The sequence below is a fragment of the Leuciscus leuciscus genome (genome assembly GCF_965113295.1).
Source record: "Leuciscus leuciscus genome assembly, chromosome: 17".
NCBI lineage: Eukaryota > Metazoa > Chordata > Actinopteri > Cypriniformes > Leuciscidae > Leuciscus > Leuciscus leuciscus.
In genome coordinates, this window is record NC_138741.1 from 21,011,763 (window position 1) to 21,024,387 (window position 12,625).

The following is a 12,625-nucleotide window of genomic DNA, read 5'->3' on the forward strand; positions in this document are numbered from 1 at the left end:
CTGAAGATTTACTGGTATAGGTGAGTGGCTTCTACCCTTCTATGATTTTAATCATTTTCGATTCAAGGGCAATAATTTAACAAATAATGAAACATTATTAATTATTTTTAAGGACACTGTATAACATAGCACATTATACAATTATTTTACATTTAATTATGTCTGATTATTGACTATTTAAATAGTCATGAACCCAAATTATTGCATGTATGCATTTGATAGACTCTTTTGTTTAAGCGGCAGGGTATTCAAGATACACATTTTTCAATATGTGTCTTCCCTAGGAATCAAACGTGTGACCTTGGCACTGCTATGATCTATCAGTTGAGATACAGAAACACTAAAAAGCAAGGGGGAAAGAACTAGAGTGAGCGGACGGGCAGAAGGAATTGGACATCACCTTCTCCTGCAGCCAGTGAGGATAATTCACTTAATTGTGAGTAAAACAGAAGCCAATTAAGTAGAAGTGTCAATAGCAGGAAGTGAAGCCGGGCCTTCTTGTTTGTACAGCAGTTAGTTCCCACTAAGTCTTCCGTCCACCTCAAGGGCTACTCCTGATGAATTGAGTTAGACGCAATGATCTATGGCCTAATTAATTGCAAACTATATTTATTGTGCATCTGTGTTCTAAGGGCACAGGTGGCAAGTGGTCTGTTCTTAGGGTTGCCAACTTCAGAAAAGGAAAATGTGGGACAATCGTGGTTCTTTACAGGAAAATAAGGGACACTCAAAATATTTGTACTGTATCACACAGTATATGTCATTTCAGGTTTGTATGTGTTTAAAATTTTCTCAGATATAAACACATTTGTTTTGCTTAACCTATTTATGTACATTTTAATTCTAAAACGAATTTTAAGGTCACACAAAAAAGTCACATTACACACAAACCATAGTTCAAAATAAAAGCATTTATCTGAAATAGAAAGCTTTTGTAACATTACACACTACATTTTAAAGAAAGTAATAGCATACTTTTCCCTCAAGAACATGTTTTCTTGCGTGGCTGGATGTTGGACTAATGAAAAATAATCACGTTGTTTGAATTCACCAAAACTGATTTGGCGAAATCAAAACCCGACCGGACAGTGAAAGGGATTTGCCGTTAGCGCGAGTCTCCGGATCGAACCGGGAGCGACAAGACAGCAGAGGATGCTGTTCGCAAATCAAACAATAATTTGTCCCAAAATAATAATTCATTCTCAATTTAGAGTTTGTTATTCGTATGGTCTGATGCGCGTGAGTGTGGGCTGTGATTGGATGATGCGGTGTCGTGATCATTCTCAAGTGTCGTGTTGCTGTTATCAGTCATGGTTAGTTCAGCGCATAGGTTCAGCGTAGCAGTCTATTTAATCGGAATAAGGGAGGTCCCGTTCGGGACAAATAAATTAGACCCAAAATACGGGACGTCCCGGCTAATTCGGGACAGTTGGCAACCCTATCGGTTCTATATGTAGATTATTCTCTCCCTGTGGAGACGGTGTGGTAGTACTAGTGGTTAAGTTGTCTTGGAAACAAGTTTATTGATATTTACTTAAAGTTACACTGTAAGTCATTTATGACAACAGTGTTTGCCAAGCTAATACTCTGTAGGTGAAAATACATTTTATTTCCTGGAAAGAAACCATATTCTGATATAATTAGTTCCAAAGAGCTAGACAGGTAAAGAGAGAGGACATTTGATATACAGTTGTCATAGTCTGACTTTTCAGAGTTTGATTCGTTTCATTTCTACTTTATTTTCACATTAATAATCCCAATGTTTCTTCCTTCTTTTTCTCCACATTGTTGCTCTGTTGCTCACACCCCTCTTCCTCTATATCTTTCTTTGACTTTCTCCCTGAGGTGAATAATCATTAGGATTGTGGACAGTGGAATTGACTTTGAATCTTTATCTAAGCAGCAGAGCGTCCCCTTCACTTTCCAGACCTCCTCTTTCTGAAATGAACAAAAACATTGTGCCTTGGACGGTTATGATCAATATCACTGACTCACAAATGACAAATGGATTATGTATAAAATAGCAAATTCTTAAAGGTACACTATGCAACTTTTTTTGTTCAAAATGAACTAAATTTAAATAACGACACAGTACATCATCAATCCTTCTTCCAAAATGATATTTTCTTTGTCTTACCCTTCACTATGGTAAGCCTATAATAAATGTTTATAATTTAGACCTGTCAGAATGGTTTTCGTGGAAAATTGCGTACATTCGTCACTCGCCCGTTTGTGTCTCATCTTGGTGTGGGAGTGGCATAGGTTAGTTGTCACAATGAACGAGAAAGGTTGAGATGAAGCAGCTAAATCTAGAACCCCGGAGAATCACCCGTTTAAAAAATCTGCTGAACAGAGGAGAGTCTGCTGGCAAAAAGAGAAGCGTGACTATGGAAGTAAAATAATGTCAAATGTTTTTGAAATAAAAAGCCTGTTGAATTGCACTACTTGAAAAAAATAGGCATTGCATTAACCATGCTTGCATTTTAATGCATTGTATTTTTAGGGCTTGCATTTTTATGGGCTGAAATTCAACATGGTTGAATATTTAAGCTGTGAATATTTCAATTAAAAACATTTCAAACACATTTTCATTATTAAAAATTCAATAATCCATATTCACCTTTCATATTTCACTTCCAAAATATTCAAACTGTTTAAAAATACAACCTATAATATTCAACAGGCAATATTCGGTCCATTTTATTTCGCTTTGCAAATTCGCTTCCACAAATTCAGTGGTTCAAATTCGACAGTAAATTCAACATTGACATCCAGGAACTGCAGGAAAAGCAGTAGATTGCCGAGCATACTCTCCATCTGCTGTTAGTCAACCTCACCAGCAGGTGGTGCAAGCGCGTGTTGTTGACGAAGAACAGCAACAGTTAAAACAAGTAATTCATTCATAAAATGAAAATGATTATCCGTGTCAGTATATATGCGGAAAATATGATAAAGACACAAAAGCTGTGTTTATGTTTCATTCAATAACTTTATTGTTACTTTCACTGTGTAGCCTACATGTCATCAGCTTTCTCTATGAACGGATTAATCGGTTTCCCTCAATACCTCATACTCAAGGATTCCCCTTCTGTTGGGACAAAACGCTTAGCGTAGCTTAATGGACTAATACAGTGATATAAAAGACCAAACTCGCACCTTATTGGGGAAGTAGGCTGTGGCTACTATATAGGCTACAGGCAAGCAGATGGACTCAGAATATGAACTTAACGCGCAAAGTTTCATGCTGAGCGTTTCGTGATATACTGGCATAAAATCAACACTTGATCAATTAATTAACACTTTCTCTTCTATTCTATTCTCTCTCTCTCTCTATACATAATATACATATATACATACATATATACAGTACCAGTCAAAAGTTTGGAAACGTTACTATTTTTAATGTTTTTGAAAGAAGTCTCTTATGCTCATCAAGCCTGCAGTTAAAAAAATAAAATAAAATAAAAACAGTAATATTATGAAATATTATTACAATTTAAAATAATGGTTCTCTTTTTTAATATACTTTAAAATGTAATTTATTTTTGTGATGCAAAGCTGAATTTTCATCAGCAAGTACTCCAGTCTTTGGTGTCTTATGATCCTTCAGAAATCATTCTAATATGCTGATTTATGATCAATGTTGGAAACAGTTGTGCTGCTTAATATTTTTTTTATAACCTGAGATACTTTTTTCAGGATTATTTGATGAATAAAAAGTTAAAAAGAACTGTATTTATTTAGAATAGAAATCTTTTGTAACAATATACACTACCGTTCAAAAGTTTGGGAACAATAACTTTTTTTTTTTTTAAGAAATTAGTACTTTAATTCAACAAGGATGCGTTAAATTGATAAAAGGTGATGGTAACGATTTATATTGTTAGAAATGTTTTTATTTTGAATAAATGCTGTTTTAATGAATAAATGCTGTTAACGTTTTACTCATCAATGAATCCTGAAAAAAGTATTCCAAAAAAATATATTAAACAGCACAACTGTTTCCATCATTGATAATAACTGAGTATCAAATCATCATATTAGAATGATTTCTGAAGGATCATAAGACACCAAAGACTGGAGTACTTGCTGATGAAAATTCAGCTTTGCATCACAAAAATAAATTACATTTTAAAATATATTAAAAAAGAGAACCATTATTTTAAATTGTAATAATATTTCATAATATTACTGTTTTTTTGTTTTTTTAACTGCAGGCTTGATGAGCATAAGAGACTTCTTTCAAAAACATTAAAAATAGTAATGTTTCCAAACTTTTGACTGGTACTGTATATATAGTATGCCTACGTGTATTGCATTAGCTTAAACTGGGAAGAGTCATAGCACTTGCATATTGTTGTCCTCCTATTGTTAGTTTAACTGTAATCTGCTAAATGACTAAATGTAAAATTGGCTTGACATTGGACATTCGCACATTTAGGGACCATCTCTAAAGTTGCATAAAACATTGGCATACACGTTTCTAACTTCAATAGCAAACTTAAATTTATTTGAATAAATATCAAAAATCCAAAGGGTGCGCATTATGCCTGACACTACATGAACACTTTACAGTTGGTTTTATGACTGTAAGTCGTTCTATTCAAATGCTATCGAAGTTAGAAACGTATATACCAAAGTCGTATACACTTTAGAGACGGTCCCTAAATGTGCAAATGTCCAACGTCAAGCCAACTTTATGCCAGTCTATTATGGAGCTTATAATATGACAAAATGATTTGAATTTGAATTGTGTAAATTTGAATTATTTGCAAGTGTAATCTAACTAAATTGAATTTTAGGTGGTAGTTTAAATAGTTCTGAATTTGATTTTTTTTAAACGAATATTGAACGTTTGAAATTTAACAAATTGAAATGTTTTTATGGCTGAATTTTATAGACATGTATTTTCAAACAGCTAGTTTTTTTGTTCTGAATTCGTATAGTGCAAATATTCAGTTTAAAAAAATACAGATTCAAGTTTTCAAGATGAAGAAATTCGGAACTTCAAATTCAGTTTTCTAAAATTCAAGTTCAAAAATTCAAGTTCAAAAATTCAAGTTCAAAAATTCAGATCTTACAGAAAGTAGGTCACAGGTCATCCACAGGGAAGAGTAAAGGATCTCAGATAAGTCGAACAGAGCATTTTGGCTGCAGTGCAGTAGCTTTCTGCCGCAAACGCGGTGGTGGTTCAAGAGAATCCGTCTATCTTTCGTTCAGTCGTTTTTTTATTTAAAATTAAGAGTAGAAAAATGAGAAAACAGCTTGAGTATTAGATTTCTTCTAATATTCTAGTAATAATAGTCCGCTGCAGCAGTTGCACGGAGCTTACAAAACGCGTGTAATGCAACTATAGGCTACATTTAATTTTCTCATCAAACAACTAGACTAGCGAATGGCTCGGCACAACAGAAGACCCTAGAAAGGGCTTTCTCTCTGTGTAGACCAGCAGTTGGTCTGAATTTGCTATAACCTATAGCCTATTTTCTCGACTGTATAGGCTAAGTCACGTTTTATCATGAAACACGCTGTGATTTATTCCAAAGTGACTCAGGCATATATAATGCATTTAACGTTAAATAATCTAAATGTTGACTTTCAAAAGTAGGCGCGCCAAGAAGGCTATTCTCTGTATTTTGGTTCATTTTTGGTGAGCGCCAGAAAGATCTAAAGAGACCGAGACGCGCTAAAGCAGCGCATCATGTTGTTTTATTTATTTTTCAATGGCATGATATTTTGTAGACATTTTTAATGTACACAAATAAAAATATACATTTTACTGTTTCAGATGATGTCATATCATCTGTATGACTAAATAACAGAGTATTAAGTTATTTCCCAGCAGTGGAACAAATCCAAGTGATGGCGCTCGCGCATCGCGCTCTCACACAACGTAGTAGGATATCAGTTCTGGCGTTGCTTCATATCGCAGACTGTTCATTATCAAAATGAAACACAGTCAACCAAACATATAAAAAGTTATTCTGCATAATTTAATTGGTCTGTTGTACAATATAAAGGGCAAGCTGTGCCACACACAGTCCTACTCCAAACATTTCCCTTGCTGTGAAGACGCTTATTTAGCCTATAGGCTACGTGTATTTTGGGACTCGACTGAAGTATGAAGCCTTCTTTATATTAATAGTTAGCATCCACATGTTACATTGCAATGAAAACTTTTGACTGAATGAGAGATGCGCGACCGTTTCGATTTAAAATAAATTTGTTTAGGCTTGGCGTTTATAAAGGGCACAATATAGGCTATTTTTATAGTCTGTAGCCTATATATTATTTTATTATAGCCTAGCCTACATACTTATTTTTCATTCTTGTTGTTTTCTGCATTCATTTGTCATAAGGGAAAGTAAAATAGGCAACACATAGCCTACATGTTAATAGTGTTTATCATGTAAATGTTGTATTTTATTTACAGGTCTTTTACACTATTGCTGAATAGGCTAATATAAAAAAAATATAAAAAAAATTATGACGCCTTTCTCTCTCAACATGATCCGGTGTGACTTGCACTCATGTGCATGCGACTTATTTTCTGGCAAATACGGTCAGTTAAAAAATGTTGCTGTATTATTACAAAATGCATAGAGTGGAGACCATTTGGGCAAAAAACCCACCCACATTTGGGCTTAATCACTGTTATTATTAGGAAATGTATTTAGGTGTAGACAAAATCAGTTATGTTTATTTATAAATATGAACGTACCTCGCATTTCCCGGACACTAGCCGTTAGTCTACTTCTTTGGCCTATTTTTTTTAGCCGGCCAGTTCTCAAAATCTGTGTGGAAAAGCTGCGGAGCGAGGAGAGAACGCACAATGGCTTTGCTTTGGAAGTTTTTTTTTTTTTTTTTTTTTTTTTGAAAGTTTAGTTGCCAGAGAAAATAACACACCGTTTTGTTTAACATCAATTGATACTCAATATTAATTAAATAAATAAATATAATGTCAGAGAATGCACAAAGCGCATCCTTTTGAGATGTAAATTATAATACATTTTAATAAAACACACAAGGCCTACATCATAAACTCAGAAGATTATGTATTTTAATATATTATATTATAATACAAATAAAAAGGCGTCATACTTCAGTCGAGTCCCAAAATACACGTATAGGCTAAATCAGCGTCTTTACAGCAAGGGTAATGTTTGGAATAACAAGTAGGACTGTGTGCGGCACAGCTTGCCCTTCATATTGTACAACAGACCAATTAAATTATGCAGAATAACTTTTTATATGTTTGGTTGACTGTGTTTCATTTTGATAATGAACAGTCTGCGATATGAAGCAACGCCAGAACTGATATCCTACTACGTTGTGTGAGAGCGCGATGCGCGAGCGCCATCACTTGGATTTGTTCCACTGCTGGGAAATAACTTAATACTCTGTTATTTAGTCAAACAGATGATATGACATCATCTGAAACAGTAAAATGTATATTTTTATTTGTGTACATTAAAAATGACTACAAAATATCATGCCATTGAAAAATAAATAAAACAACATGATGCGCTGCTTTAGCGCGTCTCGGTCTCTTTAGATCTTTCTGGCGCTCACCAAAAATGAACCAAAATACAGAGAATAGCCTTCTTGGCGCGCCTACTTTTGAAAGTCAACATTTAGATTATTTAACGTTAAATGCATTATATATGCCTGAGTCACTTTGGAATAAATCACAGCGTGTTTCATGATAAAACGTGACTTAGCCTATACAGTCGAGAAAATAGGCTATAGGTTATAGCAAATTCAGACCAACTGCTGGTCTACACAGAGAGAAAGCCCTTTCTAGGGTCTTCTGTTGTGCCGAGCCATTCGTTAGTCTAGTTGTTTGATGAGAAAATTAAATGTAGCCTATAGTTGCATTACACGCGTTTTGTAAGCTCCGTGCAACTGCTGCAGCGGACTATTATTACTAGAATATTAGAAGAAATCTAATACTCAAGCTGTTTTCTCATTTTTCTACTCTTAATATTAAATAAAAAAACGACTGAACGAAAGATACACGGATTCTCTTGAACCACCACCGCGTTTGCGGCAGAAAGCTACTGCACTGCAGCCAAAATGCTCTGTTCGACTTATCTGAGATCCTTTACTCTTCCCTGTGGATGACCTGTGACCTACTTTCTGTAAGATCTGAATTTTTGAACTTGAATTTTTGAACTTGAATTTTTGAACTTGAATTTTTGAACTTGAATTTTAGAAAACTGAATTTGAAGTTCCGAATTTCTTCATCTTGAAAACTTGAATCTGTATTTTTTTAAACTGAATATTTGCACTATACGAATTCAGAACAAAAAACTAGCTGTTTGAAAATACATGTCTATAAAATTCAGCCATAAAAACATTTCAATTTGTTAAATTTCAAATGTTCAATATTCGTTTAAAAAAAATCAAATTCAGAACTATTTAAACTACCACCTAAAATTCAATTTAGTTAGATTACACTTGCAAATAATTCAAATTTACACAATTCAAATTCAAATCATTTTGTCATATTATAAGCTCCATAGTCTATCACTGGGAAACGCTCAGCATTAAGCTTTGCGCGTTATTTGCCTGCTTGCCTGCAAGTTTGGTCTTTTATATCACTGTACTTAGTCCATTAAGCTACGTTAAGCGTTTTATATGTCCAGCAGGGGAATCCTTAAGTATTGAGGGAAATACTAATAGCCTGCATGCAGCACATCCACAATATAAAGTTAAGGCAACTAAACAACCAAGAGAAATATATGTCAACCTCAAATTTAACATTGGATCTGTATATCCGCATCGGGAAATAGCCTAACATTAATCTCGTTCACGGTAGAGAAAGATGCATGTAGGCTACACAGGAAAAGTAACCGTGAAGACACTGAATTTATCATAAAACAGCCGTCATAATAATCACAAATACACATACATTGCTGAGTTTTAGGAATGAATGGCTTGTTCTAACTGTTGCTCTGTCTTCGTCAACAACTCGCGCTTGCACCACCTGCTGGTGAGGTTGACTAACAGCAGATGGAGAGTATGCTCGGCAATCTACTGCTTTTCTTGCAGTTCTGGATGTCAATGTTGAATTTACTGTCGAATTTGAACCACTGAATTTGTGGAAGCGAATTTGCAAAGCGAAATAAAATGGACCGGATATTGCCTGTTGAATATTATAGGTTGTATTTTTAAACAGTTTGAATATTTTGGAAGTGAAATATGAAAGGTGAATATGGATTATTGAATTTTTAATAATGAAAATGTGTTTGAAATGTTTTTAATTGAAATATTCACAGCCTAAATATTCAACCATGTTGAATTTCAGCCCATACAAATGCAAGCCCTAAAAATACAATGCATTAAAATGCAAGCATGTTTAATGCAATGCCTATTTTTTTCAAGTAGTGCAATTCAACAGGCTTTTTATTTCAAAAACATTTGACATTATTTTATTTCCATACCTGACAGAGCTCGTAATAGAACAAGAGTCAACATTAGCTTGGCTTTTCGGAAATGGTTAGAACGGAGAGATAAAAAATTTTTTGTGAGAGTGACACGTAGATGGTGTTTTCATTACTCAACATGTGAATTTAGTATTTTATTGAACAGATAGGCTAAATAGCCATAGGTACTATAGCTCTCTAAAAAGTTTATGGTAAAGCATTATCTATTGTGAAGGTTCATATTCATCTGCACAGCTCGTAAAAGCCAAACACAATGCATGCAGTTTTGTTTTTAAACGCCAGAGGGCCAAAAGTTACAAAGTGTGCCTTTAAGATGGAAAATATACAGTGAACAAAACAATAAATCCAGATATATAATCCAGTTACAGCTCCTGCATGATCTTTATTTGGGAGTTTAGACTAAAATATGTTTATGGTGTTGCAGCAGATCACATCAAACAATTATAACCTATAGTACACTAATCACAGTAAGTCATTACCTTCTCTATAAGCTCTTGTTTGCATTCAATTTCCTTCTTGGAGTATTTATTTGCATTAAATTAGGGGTGAGCCTGCTGCACATTTGTGTAAACACTACATTGTAGACTACTTACTCTGTAGAGGTCCATATGTTACGATCTTTAACATGCTCTGAACAAAACAAATATTTGTTTAATTGGGCATCATTAAGACAATCTCTTACAGCTGTTCTTTAAGCATGCAGGGTAATTAGTTCTTATTTGTCAGAACTGAAACAAACTAATTTAAAATCTTTTTATACTGTAGCCTTAGATGAAAATAAATAAATACAGCATAATTATTGGAATGCACTGGCTTGAACAAAAAAGCTATATGATTAAAAGAGAAAAAGAGAAAAAATTTAAAGAGAAAAAGCAAAACTATATGAATTATTATATTTAATCTGTTAGAAATAACACTGGTTTCCATCTATCGTTAATGACCATGCTCTTTTTTCAGAACTAAAGTACTTTTCATAAATGTCGGGTTGGGGCAGGTTTTCACACATTTTAAATGTTATCCGTTATAGCTAATACTTGTTGGCCAAAAACAGTTGTACAAAATATTAAGTAATTTCCCTTTTTACATGTTGTTTACATGCTGTTTGATGAATCATTCTGTATTTCATAACTAATTTCTAATAAAAAGTTTGCTGAAAAGTCTTTAATGCCAGGTTGCATTTTAACCACATAGGGCGTGATAACATGCCCCACAGAGGTCAGTGTTTGTGAAACAGTTTTTTTCTTTCTTTCAGGGTACAAATGATAATAAGTGAAATTTTAAATATTGATTTTACTTGATTAGGCAGAAATTGACCTTCAAACAATAATCCTAATCTGAAAAGTATTGTGTCCCCTATAGGCTAAATGCTGTAGAGCAAATGCTAGTAAGAAATGTAGCCTACTTTTTTTCAAGGCAACTTTTATCATAACTTTGCAAGGATGTTTTTGCTATTGTAAAAGCTAGTATTGTCTTTCTTGCAGACAATTCTCTTCACCAGTTCTGTGCAGTTTGGTGCGGTATGAATGGCTCTTATAAATGAACGCTCTGCCACCTGCTGGTGCGTCACTGACACTCTAGCCAATCACGCTCACGCGCCGGGAGAAGCCTTCCTCTCGTGCGCTCTGGGAGATCCAGTGGCCTGGCAATTAGTGACCAGAGCGATACGGGGAACCGATACACAAATATCCGGACGGCCGAGGACAAGCCGTGCATTTCTGGAGAGGAGCCATGCGCTTTTAGTGGATCTACCAAAAAGCAGAGGACTGAAAAGAACAAGTTATTTCCACTGAGCATCTTTACCTTTCAGTGAACTCCAGCTTGTAAGGTAAGCAGTGGTAATAACGTCAAGAATTACATTAAATTAGTCGCGTATTGTATTAATCAATTAAAATGCATGCATAGTAAAGCATATTAATACTATTCATGCATTGTAAATATACTGTATTTTGTAGTTTCAGAATTGTTTCTCTATGTACAAAATTGTGTTAAATTCAATGTTAGAATGTATTCTTGCAACTTATTGAATACATTTTATTATATAAACAATATACTGAATTTGATTTGGCTTTTTCCTCATTTACAAAAACAGTGCTGAACCGTAGCGTCACTATTGCAAGCTATTTCTCAGTAGTGCGACTTAGCGTCAATAGTTTTTAAATCAAGAAGCTTTTCAGTTAAAAACTATTTTCTTGATTAGGTAGCCGGTTGCGTTGACAAACACTAAAATGTTTCGCTGGAAATATTACACGAATCAAATCACGATCTGTTTGCTGTCGGCTGTTTGGAATAAGGATTAGCGATGCCCTAATCGCGAATGAATCTTTGGAATCGGTTCTTTCCAATGAATCAATCAAACTGGTTTCCAAAATCGGTCTGAATCATTTGGACGGCTCACTCGCGCTCTGAACCGTTTGGCAGTATTTTATTGAACACAGAAGAACGTGACTGCTAAATAAATCAGATATTTGCCTACAGTTCATTGAAATCAAACCTGCAAACGCATCATTTTGCAGCGATATTAACACCTGCAATGCACTCGTCAACGACTCGACTGCAGGTAAATACATTTTCCAAACGAACGAGTGTTAAAACAATACACGAAAGCACTGAAACTAGCAAAAAGAACCATTGCATTACATTTTATTAAGTACATTGGTACTTTAAATACGAATTGTTACTTAGCCTGGCTATAAGTTTAATATTCTGACATCATCACTGCGTGGTGTTTTTTGTTGTTGTTGGGATATTTCAAATGTATAAAAATACGAAGTAGTTATAATATCTTTGAGCTTGCCCTACACTGTGGAAAACCATTTTAGAATTTGATTGATGCACGTCGCTTCTTTCGTTATTTTAAGTCTTTTAACCTATGTAGTTGAATTGTTTTGACATTTTGTTCGCTTTATTGTCATTTGCCTTGTGACCAGGGCACGCGCAACTGTTGATGTACGATCTCGCGGGGGAGTCATTATGAGTGATGTGTTATAACTCATGCCAGACGTTTCCATCCGCACATGATTTGTTTGTTTCTGGAAATCCGAAAGCGTGAAAGGGATAACTATAATAGCTCTGAAACCTCCCTTAAATGCTGAAAGTTCGCACGCGCCTGTGCGCATAGGGTCGCGAGCTTAAGATGAAACGGAGGGCGGGGGTGCAGTGAAGGAATGTTCTGTCAT

The 12,625-nt window shown here is 34.7% G+C and overlaps 1 protein-coding gene across 4 annotated transcripts in view; it reads left to right on the forward strand.

Moving 5' to 3' along the window:
* The first annotated feature begins 346 nt into the window (after positions 1-346).
* chrm3a (cholinergic receptor, muscarinic 3a) overlaps positions 347-12,625 on the forward strand; it is a 118,659-nt gene continuing 106,380 nt past the window's right edge. For 2 of the 4 annotated variants that reach the window (XM_082144108.1, XM_082144110.1), the window contains exon 1: positions 11,108-11,274. The gene's annotated coding sequence lies outside the window, so the exon portion shown is untranslated. Of the gene's footprint in view, positions 437-10,930; positions 11,275-12,625 lie in introns of those variants that run through there. The other 2 variants (XR_014199454.1, XM_082144111.1) reach the window with 2 other exon arrangements.